The sequence below is a fragment of the Oncorhynchus clarkii genome, chromosome 4 (assembly GCF_045791955.1).
Source record: "Oncorhynchus clarkii lewisi isolate Uvic-CL-2024 chromosome 4, UVic_Ocla_1.0, whole genome shotgun sequence".
In the NCBI taxonomy this organism is placed as follows: Eukaryota; Metazoa; Chordata; class Actinopteri; order Salmoniformes; family Salmonidae; genus Oncorhynchus; species Oncorhynchus clarkii.
The window spans coordinates 44,163,832-44,180,014 of NC_092150.1; positions in this window are offsets into that span (position 1 = coordinate 44,163,832).

The window sequence follows — 16,183 nt, forward strand, 5'->3', positions numbered from 1 at the left end:
ATTAAAAACAATGTGCGATATAATTCCCATGCACAGAATATAAAATACAAGTTAAATGGGTTTCTATCGCATTCAACTCGACTGATGATTTTGTCACAAAAAAATGGAACTTTATACAGTGAATGTGCCCACTCAAATTGGCTTGATAATGAATTTTAAAGACAAAAAGATCCCACCTTGTCTGGCATATTTTGTTTTGTCAACATTTGGTAAGTTTACAGACAAATTAGCTGTTTCCATCAGGCCTGTCGTGACATGTACTTTACTCACACAAAAAGGTTGGATGGAAACCTGGTTTGTGTCCCAATTACCTTGACCATCTTCCTCTCTCTGCCTCCTTCCGGGGTTTAAAAAGGTTGGTGCGGGCATTGAAGAAAACACCGGAGCCTTCCACTGCACAGAGAGAAGATTTATATAAGTGCTAATATGATCTAGACCTATTAATAAATGTTACCTTTATTTTACCAGAGATTTTTTTTCAACAATAATTGACACCGGTAACTTGCCTATGTAGTCTGAACGTTTAACCTAATGACTCCAGAACCAATACAATTTAATCAGAATTCCTTCTGGGGTTTAATGATTTACTGTTTTCCCCCATTTCTTTAACAGTTTCTGTTTTAAGGTTTTCTTCCGACAAGGATTCAAGAACTCCCACTTTTGTAATCTCGAATATGAAGGAAAACTTAAAGCTTTATTAACTTTTACTTAAGCGAAAAAAAAAAAACGCCCCTGCCTGGCTGCCTGTCATTAGCAGTCATCATAACAACCTTGGCACTCCACTAATCCACCTCCCACTGGAGCCAGGATGAGGAGCTGCAGGACACCTTTAATTTGACTCTCAGGGACCAGTAACATCCTTATCCACTCCTTCTTTACTCCATCTATTTTCCTTCTTCCTTGTCCATCTCCTCTCTTCCTTCTTACCCTATTTTCCTCCTTGTTGTTGTCACCCCTGATTCCTCCTTCATCACTTACTACCCTGTCCCTTTCCTCCTCTCCCTGGCATCCATAGACAAAAACAGGGATCGGCTCGACTGACCAATCACAGGGCAGCATGGTGGAGGTAAGCAAACAGAGGCTAACTGTCTGCATCCCAACCAGTATAAGACATGTCCTGGAGACCACACATTTGCCATGTCGAGGAGAAGAGATAATGGGGAGATGGGGAAGAGGGTATAGGGGGCTGAAGGATTTGACGTCCCATTTAGATCACACTTGACAGGCTATATAAGGACTGAGGTAAAGATAGAGACAGCGGAGGGTATGGAATAAGACCATGAGATAGAGATCATGTTGATGGGTTTCTCTGTCTATTAAAGATGGAAAATCTACATTATGTGTGTTGTCATTCCAGTGTTTCACCAGTGAAGGTCAAGTGTGTGTGTCAGTTTTGCTCACCTAGGTTAGGAGAGGTGGTTGCAGAGGTCCAATGCAGATAATCTTTCTATCAGGAGAAAAACATGGGATTATCTAACAGTGGAAAAAACTGACCAGGATAAATTGGAGAGAGAGAGAGAACATTTTTACTGATTGCAAAGCACATGACATTGGCCATACCACCTGACATGACAAGATACCAACGCCTTGTTAACGTCTGCGTGACTCCTGCATTACGTGGCTGACTGACATCACATGATACCAACGCCTTACTTATGTCTGCGTGACGCCTGCATCGGGTGTTAATGAAAGTCATAATGTGTATAATTTATATTTATATTAATGAAATCTCAACCATAAATGTTAGAAACGTACAATTTTTTCCATGCAAGCAGACATTCCGACGTAGCCACCTTGAGCTATAGTGTAGCCTAGTGTAGCTATAGTGTAGCCTAGTGTAGCTATAGTGTAGCTTGTATATTTCCTTTTATCGCAAATGGCCAAGGTTTAGGGTAAGGACGTCACAAGGAACCCGGATTGCAGTGACCGTTCATAGAGTAAGAGATTGGCATTTGAGAGCTCGGCGGCGACACAGACATTCATCCCCACATTTGCAAGTAGGCAAAGGAACCTATGTGTGCTGAGGCATGTGTGATCACTCAACATTGACAGGACTAACAAAAAAGACATGCTTGGGACTCCCAGAGTGGTGCAGCGGTCTAAGGCACTGCGTCTCAGTGGTAGAGGCATCACTACAGACCCTGGTTTGTTTCCAGGCTGTAGCACAACCGGCCGTGATTGGGAGTCCCATAGGGCAGCGCACAATTGGCCCAGCGTTGTCTGGGTTAGGGTTTGGCCGGGGTAGGTCGTCATTGTAAATAAGAATTTGTTCTTAACTGACTTGCCTAGTTAAATTAAAGTAAAATAAGAAAGCATGCAAACAAAAGATGCCGTGTCTAACTTGCACCATTATTCAATTATTAGTAGACTAGATACACTGCTGCTACATTGACCCCCCCCCCCCCCCCCATTTATTTTGTACTGCTGCTACTCGCTGTTTGTCTATGCATAGTCACTTTACCCCTACCTACATAGACAAATTACCTCAACTAAACTGTACCTCCCCCCCACACTGACTCGGTACCGGTACCCCCTGTATATAGCCTCGTTATTGTTATGTTATTGTGTTACTTTTTATTGTTATTATTATTATTATTATTTACTTTAGTTTATTTGGTAAATATTTTCTTAAACTCTTCTTGAACTGCACTGTTGGTTAAGGGCTTGTAAGTAAGAATTTCACAGTAAGGTCTACACTTGTTGTATTCGGCGCATGTGACAAATAAAGTTTGATTTGATTTGAAATAGCTAATCCTGGCTACCAATGTTTTAGTATTCATTTATTGAGGCAAGCAGATCAGAGATGTCAAGGCGTAATTCAAGCATGCGCCATGTGTATGTGATATGGTCATATTTTTTATGTTTTATTTTGTTTCTTTTGCCTCCCAGGTATTTGCATTTAATGTATGTATATAGTTACTGCCGCTAGGGGAGCTGTGATGTCAATGAAGTGAGTTAGTGAGGTACTTTACATTTCTTATTCATTATGGAGAATGACTAACGTTAGTTCTGAAAACGAACGTTTCTCCGTCTCATCAGTTTACCCTATTAATTCAGGTATGTAACGTATTTTCCATGAACAAAGGCTTAGTTTACTTTAGGTAATTTATGTAAATACATCACAATACAAATCTAATCAAAGTTTATTTGTCACGTGCTCCGAATACAACAGGTGTAAACCTTAGTGAAATGCTTACTTACAGGTTCTAACCAATGGTGCCAAAAAAAGTTGTGTGTGTGTGTGTGTGTGTAAGTAAAGAAATAAAACATCAGTAGAATAACATTTTAAAAAAGAGTAACAAGGCTATATACAGACACCTATTAGTCAGGCTTTGACAATGTGTTAGTGTTAATATTTGTACAAAAATAGCGTTTAACAGTTCGCTGGCTATAGCAGTTTGCTCTAGCCTAATTGGTTTTAGTCAATGTCAGCTTAATGTAATGGTTGCAGCATTGTTTCGCATAGGCGTCCAATAATTTTTGTTGTGTTATTTCACCCTTCAAATAGTGTTATTTGACGTGTATCTTTGTTGACACTCAAAGACCCAAACGGCGTTCCATAGAAATCCTGGTTGAGAATGAAATAACTGATCAAATGAACAACGAAACAGCACAGCAAGTAAGTGAAAGAAATCGGTTTGGATTATGTTTTGCTGGTAATGGGGACATACTTAAATGCCAACAAAATAGCTTTTTGGTCAATGTGGTGTGTGTGTAACCTTTATTTAACTAGGCAAGTCAGTTAAGACCAAATTATTATTTACAATGACGGCCCGGACGACGCTGGGCCAATTGTGCGCCGCTCTATGGAACTCCCAATCACGGCCGGATGTGATACAGCCTGGATTCGAACCAGGGACTGTAGTGACGCCTCTTGCACTGAGATGCAGTGCCTAAGACCGCTGCGTCTGTGTGTGTTAACTATTTAACTGTACTAGAATGTTAAAAGGCCACTAAAATTTTTAATGTTGGTTATCAGTATCGTTTTTTTGTTGGAAATGTCATATCCGTGCATCACTACTTGTAACTATAATGTACCTACTCAGGAGCAAGCAATTTAAATCCTTAAGAGTCTATTGATACATCTGTGTGTCAATCTAAGTAACATAATTTAAAAAACCCATATCAAAAGCTGAAAATTTAAGCATGGGCTGAGTCTCAATCCACCACATCCGCCTATGTCGGCCTTCGCATCTGCAGTGGAAGGTGGTCGAGGTACAGCAGTGTTTGTCAGACCATGAGACGTCCCGAAAATCGGTCTTCTCACGAGAACGTCTTAACGTCTGAATGGTTTGGCCTATACAGTTGTGACCTCCATTTGGCTCTACGACCCCCACAAGTGTCATGGGACTCATCTGAAGGTAACCCACACAGATGAATTTAATTTAATTTAATTAATTTCACCTTTATTTAACCAGGTAGGCAAGTTGAGAACAAGTTCTCATTGCGACCTGGCCAAGATAAAGCAAAGCAGTTCGACACATACAACACAGAGTTACACATGGAGTAAAACAAACATACAGTCAATAATACAGTAGAAAAATAAGTCTATATACGATGTGTGCAAATGAGGTGAGAAAAGTGAGGTAAAGGCCATGGTGGCGAAGTAAATACAATATAGCAAGTAAAACACTGGAATAGTATATTTGCAGTGGAGGAATGTGCAAAGTAGAAATACAAATAATGGGGTACAAAGGAGCAAAATAAATAAATAAATACAATAGGGGAAGACGAAGTTGTTTGGGCTAAACTATAGATGGGCTATGTACAGGTGCAGTAATCTGTGAGCTGCTCTGACAGCTGGTGCTTAAAGCTAGTGAGGGAGATAAGCGTTTCCAGTTTCAGAGATTTTTGTAGTTCGTTCCAGTCATTGGCAGCAGAGAACTGGAAGGAGAGGCGGCCAAAGGAAGAATTGGTTTTGGGGGTGACCAGAGAGATATACCTGCTGGAGCGCATGCTAAAGGTGGGTGCTGCTATGGTGACCAGCAAGCTGAGATAAGGAGGGACTTTACCTAGCAGGGTCTTGTAGATGACCTGGAGCCAGTGGGTTTGGCGACGAGTATGAAGCGAGGGCCAGCCAACGAGAACGTACAGGTCGCAGTGGTGGGTAGTATATGGGGCTTTGGTGACAAAACGGATTGCACTGTGATAGACTGCATCCAATTTATTGAGTTGGGTATTGGAGGCTATTTTGTAAATGACATCGTCAAAGTCAAGGATCGGTAGGATGGTCAGTTTTACGAGGGTATGTTTGGCAGCATTAGTGAAGGATGCTTTGTTGCGAAATAGGAAGCCAATTCTAGATTTAACTTTGGATTGGAGATGTTTGATGTGAGTCTGGTAGGAGAGTTTACAGTCTAACCAGACACCTAGGTATTTGTAGATGTCCACATATTCTAAGTCAGAACCATCCAGAGTAGTGATGCTGGACGGGCGGGCAGGTGCAGGCAACGATCATTTAAAGAGCATCCATTTAGTTTTACTTGTATTTAAGAGCAGTTTGAGGCCACGGAAGGAGAGTTGTATGGCATTGAAGCTCGTCTGGAGGGTTGTTAACACAGTGTCCAAAGAAGGGCCAGAAGTATACATTGTCTGCGTAGAGGTGGATCAGAGACTCATCAGCAGCAAGAGCGATATCATTGATGTATACAGAGAAGAGAGTCGGCCCAACAATTGAACCCTGTGGCACCCCCATAGAGACTGCCAGAGGCCCGGACAACAGGCCCTCCGATTTGACACACTGAACTTCATCACAGAAGTAGTTGGTGAACCAGGCGAGGCAATCATTTGAGAAACCATGGCTATCGAGTCTGCCGATGAGGATGTGGTGATTGACAGAGTCGAAAGCCTTGGCCAGGTCGATGAATATGGAATGGAAGTACTGTACAGAGGTAGTTTTGTGCTAACAACAATCAGGGGTTAAATATGTGTTCTGAGCTTTCTTATATCTCCTAGATATACGACAGACACTTAAAAACCTTGTTCCTTGTGATTCATTTTTTTACTCTCTTATTTGCCATTTATGAATGTATTACTCAATGCGTTTCTATGGGTGATAGTAGTAAAGGCCAAATTCTAGATTTTATCAAATAATATATATATATTTTTTTAAATATATATATATATATTATATATATATATATAATATATATATATATATATATATATATATATATATATATATATATATATACACCTAAAGGGTTCTTAAAATGCTAAATCAAATAGCTAATTGACCCATGGTATGACCAGCTTAAAACAATTCCATGTTAGCTTAGTAGAACCCACAACCTCTTAGACTGAGGTTTTTAATGTAAAGTGAAATAACTTGAATTACTATGTAGTTACAATGTAACAACATTTTTGCACAATATAGGCTAACCAGGAGAAATTAGGAGACATGACAATATTAAAACTAAGGAAATAGGCTAAGGTCCACAATGCATAATTTCTTTCATAGGCTTTCCTCAGCTGCAGCCTAAATTCTCTCAACTCGTCACCTTGGTATTGTTTGCTCAATTTCACTTCTTGAGCCTAAAATATTTGTAATTTAAATTAAATCTGTGAGCCTCCCTAGTGGTGCAGCGGTCTAAGGTGCTGCGTCGCTGTGCTAGAGGCGTCACTACAGACCCAGGCTGTGTCACAGCCGGCCGCAACCAGGAGACCCATGAGGCGATGCACAATTGGCCCAGCGTAGTGCGGGTTAGGCCAGCCGGGATGTCCTTGTCCCATCGCGCTCTAGCGACTCCTGTGGCGTGCCGGGCGCATGGACGCTGACTTCGGTAGCCAGTTGTAAAGGTTTTTCCTCCTACACATTAGTGCGGTTGGCTTCCGGGTTAAGCCCGGAAGCAGCGCGGCTTGGAAGCCTGTCAAGAAGCAGCGCGGATTGGAAGGGCCGTGTTTCGGAGGAAGCATGGCTCTTGACCTTCGCCTCTTCCGAGTCTTTACAGTTGCAGCGATGGGAAAAATATATATACATCTGTTTCGAATTATTCCAATTTAAAATCTGCAACTTTAGAACATTGAAAACTTTAGTAGAATAGTTTGAAAAATACTCTTCATAACATTCATTTGTTTGAATGTTTTTATGATATTTCAGTTAGTGGGATTACATTTTTGTTTGTTTGGTTCGCAATGGCAAGAAATAGGCCTTGCATACAGGCTTCATTTCACTCTTATAATGCTTTGCTCAGGTTAAAATTTCTCATTCGATTTTTATATCTTGCTTTTGTTTCTTTTCTCTCTCATTATTACCTTAGGCCTCCCATGTTTTTGGGTCATTCAAATACAACTTCAAACTTACTGAGATATCTAACATTGTTCTAGGCTTCATTCACTGTTTGATCATGATATAGCGCGGCGGGAGAAATCTAGCATGCATTACACTGTAAGAATGGCTTAATAGGCCAATACTCATATCAAATGTAGTATTAATAGAATATCTGGGCTTCTATAACAATAAGACACCGGAGTGTCCGCTATAAAAATAGACTTCGGCTATTGGCCCAGATAATCTGACATTCAAGAGAAAAAATGTATTTATGATCGGATATTTTGCGCTGCTTTGGTGAGACTAGCTCAGTCTCCATTGTTCTCTTGCTTTGTGTAAATATAACATGTTTGTTTAAATAGGCTATAGAAAATTGGAATATAGGCATTTTACTCAGAATGTCAACCATGCATTGCCCTGCTGTACGCTGCCTTCTCCAATTCAGATCTGTGTAATTGTTTGACAGTGATCTTTTACTTGTAGATTTCAGTTTTCAGAATGGACATTGTTTGTCAGACTATATTTATTTATCTTTACTTTTTTTGTTGACGAGCCTAACTGTCTTGCCCTGATTAGGTATAACCATTTTAGTTAGGTTTACATTATAATTACAATATAACAATATTTAACAACCAACTCTGTTATTACAATGTTGTTACAAAGGATATACATGTATTTACAATGTACTTACCTATAAACAAGTAATTTAATGTAAGTGAAATAACTATTGACTATGGGGGCCTCCCGAGTGGCGCAAGCGGTCTAAGTTTACTACAGATCCTGGTTCGATACCGGGCTGTGTCGCAGCCGGCCGCGACCGTAAGACCCATGAGGCGACACACAATTGGTCCAGCGTCTTCTTGGTTTGGGCAGGGTTTGGCCGGCCGGGATGTCCATGTCCCATCGTGCTCTAGCGACTCCTGTGGCGGGCCGGGTGCATGCACGCTGACACGGTCACCAGGTGTACAGTGTTTCTTCTGACACATTGGTGCGGCTGGCTTCCGGGTTCAGCGTGCATTGTGTCAAAAATCAGTTTGCCTCTCCCGAGTCCGTACGGGAGTTGCAGCGATGGGACTGTAACTACCAATTGGAGAAAAATTGGGGAGAAAAATAAATATTGAATTACTATGTAGTTACATTGTAAAAACCTTTGCAGTCAATAGGCGAAGTAAGGAGACAGGAGAACATTGTTCAGTTTGACTTTTCTTTAATGGATTTAAGAAAGATTCATATTAAATTAATAATTTCAGACTCTTAGCAATAACTACTTTAGTGAGTAAAACATACAAACACATGGTAGCAAAGCCAGCTAACATTCCTCCATAAATTAATTTGCGAGCTAGCTACCTAGCAAGCAGCTAGCTAAGCCCTGGAACAATGTCAATATGTTTTCCAACTCGGTCAATAAACGTTACAAAATTGTAATGTTAACAGAACTGCAGGAAAGCAGTGCTTGGCAGGCAGGGGCAAAGGACGTGGTCTACCGGTGTCCTCGCTAGCTAGTGGTGTAGCCCCCACCGCCCGTCTGTGTACCGGAGTCCTAGCTTAAAAATGTAACGTAAACTCACTCACTTTTATACATCGCCTTGGTCCGTACAATTGACCTTATTTTAGCGCCCCAAAAACGTAATAGTTACAGATCAACTGTAATGTCAATACCATTGTAAAGCACACTTTCTCCCCTTTGCAACAAAATAAATTACATGACCTAAACGCTGCCCGTTTCTGCATGATTCAAGCAGGCAATGAGCCCCGTCAGGTCTTTTTAAAAATGGTGGGGGGAGAAGCGAAACTAATGCGTGATAGTGAGAAGGAGAGATGTTGTGTGGGAAAATTGCTTTTTTTTTTTTACTCGATCTGTCCAACTGATCACCTTATCGCCTCTAAAATAGAAATAAAACACTATAAAGAGTTTATATAATGTGTGATTACATACCTATTTGAAGGTTTGTGTCGAATTTGAATCGGGTTTTTAGGACGGTGCTAAAGTGATATTCAGAAGTAAACAGTTTTTTTGAGAGTCGTGATCGCTTGCAGTGACGACGGAAAATATGACTAGGTGTCCCCCCTTACCCTCGTCACTGTCCATTTCTTGTTTTTAAACGATGAGAGAAGTGCTACACCTGGTGGAGAGAGATTGTAAGAGGCCATTTATCTACTTCCCAGAGTCAGATGAACTCGTGGATACCATTTCTATGTCTCTGCATGCAGTTTGAAGGAAGGTAGCCTGGCGGGTAGGTGCGTTGGGCCAGTAACCAAAAGATTACTGGCCCAAAGATTGCTGGATCGAATCCTGAGCTGACAAGGTAAAAATCTGTCATTCTGCTCTTGAGCAAGGTAGTTAACCCATTGTTCCCCAGGCGCCGAAGACGTGGATGTCAATTAAGGCAGCCCCCCGCACCTCTTTGATTCAGAGGGGTTGGGTTAAATGCGGAAGACACATTTCAGTTGAATGTATTCAGTAGTACAACTGACTAGGTTTGCCCCTTTCCTGGGTAAGTACATTGTAAATACATGTTTATTCTTTGTAATAACAGAGTTGGTTTTAACCTGATGACGGGTTAGGGTTCCCTTTTGGGAACGACCCCTCCCACGTTCAGCTGGAACGCAAAAATATTCTTAGAAATATTTAACCTCCACACATTAACAAGTCCAATACCTCAAATGAAAGATAAACACCTTGTTCATCTACCCAGCATGTCAGATTTGTTAAATGTTTTACGGCGAAAACACACCACATATTTATATTAGACCACCACCGAAACGATGACAAGAGGCAGCCATTTTGTCCCAGAAAATATAAAATTATAAAAGCAGGATTAAAAAATAAATCATTCACTAACCTTTTGAAAATCTTCATCAGATGACAGTAATAGGACATGTTACACAGTACATTTTTTTTCCCTCAATAATATGCCATTTATATCCATAAATGTACATTTACATTGAATTCATGTTCAGAAAATACTCAAAAATGTCAGCAGAAAATATAGGTAGCGCCGCAAGATAACGTAAATAGACATCATAAACTTTGACTAAATATACATGTTCTACATATAGTTAGAAAGATACACTGCTTCTTAATGCAATCGCTTTATTACATTTCTTTTTAACGTTACAGAAATCGAAAACTTCAAAATTACATATGATATGTCGACTAAACAGGTCAAACTAAGTGCAGAATCAAGCTTTAGGATGTTCTAAACATACAAAACAATTTTCAATTCAACCGGTCATTGTTAGTTTTCCTCCGGAGTGCTGGAACAAAGGAATGGCTGGGACCAATTCGCGCCCTAACGCACAGGTATTTTCTCGCGGCACTCACTCAATTCACTCCCATAGGGCCAATTCTCGCGGGATTTGAACGATTAAAGGCTCTACTGAATGAGGACATCTAGTGGAAGACATAGAAAGTGTCCCCAGATCCATAGCTGGTTGGGAAGGGTGGGGGCGATCACGTCAAAGATGCCCCAACTTTCATGACCACAAAACTAGTTTGGAAGAATGCCTGCCCTGTGAGTTCTGCTATACTTACAGACACAATTCCAACGGTTTTAGAAGCTTTAGAGTGTTTTCTATCCAATAATAATTATTATATGCATATATTAGCAATTTTTGACAGATTTTTTTTCAGTTTACTATGGGCACGCAATTCCTCCAAAGGGGGCAGTATTCTGCCTAGCCTTAAGAGGTTGTTTTATTGTAAGTACAATGCAACTAAAAGGGTTATACCTAATACTCTGTCTCCTAACTTCTTGTTAGCCTATTTCTGCAAAATTGTTGTTACATTGTAAGTACATAGTAATTCAAAAGTTATTTTACTTTACATTAATTTGACTTATGTTGCTTTGCTCCTAAGCCTGTACATTACAGTTACAAGCAATGTAACTGATTGAAGTTCACTCAACTTTCGAGAGCAGTAATCACAGCAGTAATCACCAACCAGCCGGCATCACTAGTCAATCACCAAACATTTCTGTAAAAAACCCAACGAATTATGCCTTGTGTTCCTATTTTTTATTTTTTTGTCTCGGGCAGTTGACAGTAGGTGCACCCAATTCAGCTGCCTTGCGCCTGCGTAGGCGAGAACTGTTGCCATTTTGAACCATTTAATTCGTCTGAATGTACAACGTCTGCCTCCAGGCGGGCCCAGAGAGCAAATCAAGTACACCTCGGATGGCTCAGATTACGGTGTCTGCAGTAATGTAGCAGGCATAAAAGAAAGCTACAGCAAAATTGGTACCGTGAGATTTACAAATGTTTAAAACCATGGCTAGAGAGAGACTGTCAACGAATACAGCAAAGAGCATGTTTAAGTTCTTACTCAGCACTGTCAACACTTTGTATTCAACACTTTTGTAAGCCGTAAAATTCTTGCATTCTTACTATTTCCACTCAGCGCTACAACAAGCAGTGCAGCAGTAATGAATGAGTAGGAAAGTGTATTTTATAAGCTTGCTTTGTTTGTTGTTATTATTAGCGGCTTGGGTCCTTTTTAATATAGAGGAATATTTCACTTTCTCTCTTCATAGGAGAAACAACATGAATTTGTGGATGAGGCAGAAGTAACTCAAGTTTCCAAAATCAACTGGAAAACGGTGTCCCTTTTTGGTCAATGTCAGTGGAGGAAAGGGAAAGAGAAGGGATGTTGAGAGGCGGACCCCCAGTCTGCTGCTCCCTCCGCTGAGACTGACCATCAGATGCAGGCACCATCAGCCCAGAAAAATAAGATAAAAAGCTAATTATTTAAATGTATGCTCAGTCAGCTGTGACTCACAAATGTTGAAAAATATATTTTTTAAATGGCCCGAACAACAATGCATTGGCAGGGAAATTCAAGCAAAGCCAATACGCAGTGATAATGTATTGGGCCTATAGCTTACTGCAGTACTGTTTTTAATTGGTTAATGTTGCATAGGCTTGCATTTTTCTTATGTAAAAAATGTATATGAGCGGTAGATCTCGACTTGCATTTGGACTCAGACAGTGATCTTGACCCAGAATGTGTAGAGTTTTTCCTGTTAACACAATCAACGTTTCCTTTTACTGTGGCAATTGTGAACACAATATTAGCCACTTTAAATGCAACATACCGAAACAAAAACAAACTATTCGATTTTGTTTTAGGCAGAACGCATCGAAGTAGGATTCTATTACATCTGTGCCATTTACTTTGAACTGGACTGTGTTTACAGCATGAGCGGTCATACGTAGATGCGTTTGTTTTGAGATCAACAAGAGAGCTGCATGGAGCCACGGGCACATTTTGTTCATATCCTTTGCTTGTTAGTGAGTTCTTAGCCCAGTTATAGATCATGTGTAGTCAGCAATAGAGGAGTGATTGCTTCCTACAAGGGCACAAAATGTGTACATTTCAAGGCATCTTTGAAAGGCGAGTCAGGTAAAGAGTTTTTTCTTTGTCTTAAAGGGGCAGTGTTTTTTGAGACAGGCTTGAATAAGCTAAGTAGACAATAGGAAGATGGTAGCATAATTGTCTGATTCTCTGCAATAAATGGTATGTGAATAATAATGTTTTTTTATTTTGTATAATGTTTTTTTTTGCATCAAACAACGCAACAACATTTTCAGCCACCTCCTTGTCTGAAGGAGGTAATGTCAAGCCCTGTATGTTTTTTTTCTTCAAAAGTCTCATGGAATGTAGGCCTACATTGAACACCACACACTGACTGCTACTGTAGGCTGAATGATCAAACTATTTCCATGTTAAAATTACATGGGATGCATTTTCTCCATTGTTTGTTTTATGGTAGGCCACTCTGGTAGGCCTACATTATGATTAAATAGCCACAGTTGCCTACATGGCCACTGTTAAAACTGTAACTTAAAGCTGTACAGCCTCAGTGTTCACAGTAAATGCGCGCTGGAAGTTGCACAGAATTTTCACAACGTTCAAGTTTGCACTTGGCAGACCTGCAATTTGCTCAGTGCCAATTTTTGGGGGAGGGAACATTGGTTACAGGTGTATCCTTTGTAACAACATTTTAGTTCCATAACATTTGATTCAATATACACCCTTTGGGCCGGGTTATAACGTGTAAATAAACTACTGAAAACAACCTGTAGTTAATAGCAAGGTGTGCCTTGTTACAATTGTTGTTACCAAGTCCTAGCCTATTTACATAATTAGATTGAGATGGTATCAATCCTGGGATTACCTGTGGATTTGACGGTAGTGGTACCATGCAGTTACATGTAACAAGGTCACAATTTGTTTGCCGTTATTAATGTGGTAATTCACAGGTGACTTTCAAACATAATTAAGCTATAGTGGAAATGTAATAACATTAATAATTAAACATGTGGAATAAACGTCAGAAAATGATGTATAATTACCGTCCTTATTCCAAATGTGTAATAACTGATACTACTAAACCCTATTACCATGTAATTACACAGTAACGCCTGTTACTAGAGTTATTACTGTGTAGTTACATAGTAATAGGGGAAACTTAATGTAAAGTGTTACCAAACAATCTAAAAATAGAGTTGAACATCTACTGGACAGCACTGGAGTAACACTGAAGTAACCTATGGGCAGTCTTGGGGACAAAAGACACCATGCCGACCAGTGGTTAAAAGCAGAGGGTGGCCGTCCTATATATCTTCTTATGGCTGGGGGCAGTATTCAGTAGCTTGGATGAATAAAGTGCTCAGAGTAAACTGCCTGCTACTCAGGCCCAGTTGCTAATATATGCATATTATAGATTTGGATAGAAAACACTATAAAGTTTCTAAAACTGTTTGAAGGATGTCTGTGAGTATAACATAACTCATATGACAGGCAAAAACCTGAGAAAAAAATCCAACCCGGAAGTGGGAAATCTGAGGTTTGTAGTTTTTCAAGTCATTTCCTATCGAATAAACAGTGTCTATGGGGTCATATTGCACTACCTAAGGCTTCCACTAGATGTCCTTAGAACCTTGTTTGAGGCTTCTACTGTGAAGGAGGGGGGAATGAGAGCTGCATGAGTCAGGGCTCTGCCAGAGTGGCATGAGCTGATCACTCACGCTCACGTGAGAGCAACCGGCATTCCATCGCATTTCTACAGACAAAGGAATTCTCCGGTTGGAACATTATTGTTTGACACGTTTCTACAAACTGTAATATAACTTTTTTTTTTTTTTTTTAAATTTTTACCCCTTTTTCTCCCCAATTTCGTAGTATCCAATTGTTGTAGTAGCTACTATCTTGTCTCATCGCTACAACTCCCGTACGGGCTCGGGAGAGACGAAGGTTGAAAGTCATGCGTCCTCCAATACACAACCAAACAAGCCGCTGCTTCTTTAACACAGCGCACATCCAATCCGGAAGCCAGCCGCACCAATGCGCCGGAGGAAACACCGTGCACCTGGCCACCTTGGTTAGCGTACACTGCGCCCAGCCCGCCACAGGAGTCGCTGGTGCGCGATGAGACAAGGACACCCCTACCGACCAAGCCCTCCCTAACCCGGGCGATGCTAGGCCAATTGTGCGTCGCCCCACGGACGTCCCGGTCGCGGCCGGTTACGACAGAGCCTGGGCGCGAACCCAGGGACTCTGATGGCACAGTTGGCGCTGCAGTACAGCGCCCTTAACCACTGCGCCACCCGGGAGGCCGTAATATAACTTTTCATCTGAAATTTTGCCTGGACTTGCCCGCGCCTCGTGAGTTTGGATTGTGTACTAAACGAGCAAACAAAAAGGAGGTTTTTGGACATAAATTGTGGACTTTATCGAACAAATCAAACATTTATTGTGGAACTGGGATTCCTGGGAGTGCATTCTGATGAAGATCAAAGGTAAGTGAATATTTATAATGATATTTCTGACTTCTGTTGACTCCACAACATGGCGGATATCTGTATGGCTTGTTATGTTGTCTGAGCACTGTACTCAAATTATTGCATGGTGTGCTTTTTCAGTAAAGCTTTTTTGAAATCTGACACAGCGGTTGCATTAAGGAGAAGTGTATCTAAAGTTCCATGCATAACACTTGTATTTTTATCAACATTTATGATGAGTATTTCTGTAAATTGATGTGGCTCTCTGCAAAATCACTGGATGTTTTGGAAGCAAAACATTACAGAACGTAACGCGCCAATGTAAACTTGGATATAAATATGAACATTATCGAACAAAACATACATGTATTGTGTAACATGAAGTCCTATGAGTGTCATATGATGAAGATCATCAAAGTTTAGTGATTAATTGTATCTATATTTCTGCTTTTTGACTTTGGCTGGAAAAATGGTTGTGCTCTTCTGTGACTAGGTGCAGACCTAACATAATCGTTTGGTGTGCTTTCGTCATTTGAAATCGGACACTGTGGTGGGATTAACAAGTTTATCATTAAATTTGTGTAAAATACTTGTATGTTTGAGGAATTTTAAGTATGAGATTTCTGTTATTTTGAATTTGGCGCCCTTTCACTGGCTGTTCGATATCTAAGCCATAAGAAGATATCATACTGAAAGTGCCCTCTGGGCACAGTGGAAAGCGTGCTTCCAGAACGCAACCTTGGCCCCCTGATTGAGACAGGTAACCAAACCAACCATGTTATTCTTGGCATTCTCTTCACTTAAAAGTTCCTTTATAAAGCTAGCAAGCCCACCTAAACATGTAGGCTGGAAATCAAATTAACAACTAAGGCTGGGCTCCTGATCTATCGTTTTTAAAGAACCCTTCATTATGGCGAACCCCATGGGTTTAGACCAAATGCAAGGTTTCACATTTTGGAGCCTAGGCTTATGGATTGGGAAAAAAACAAGACTCTTCACCTGATGTCGATCTATGCAGCCGAGTGGAGAGGAAGGCTGGTGGTGAATAAACAAGATTAATAAAGAGAGTGATTAGAGAAGAGAGAGGCCTAGATAGATAGAGGTAAACAACCAAGCTTAATGCAGCCATTA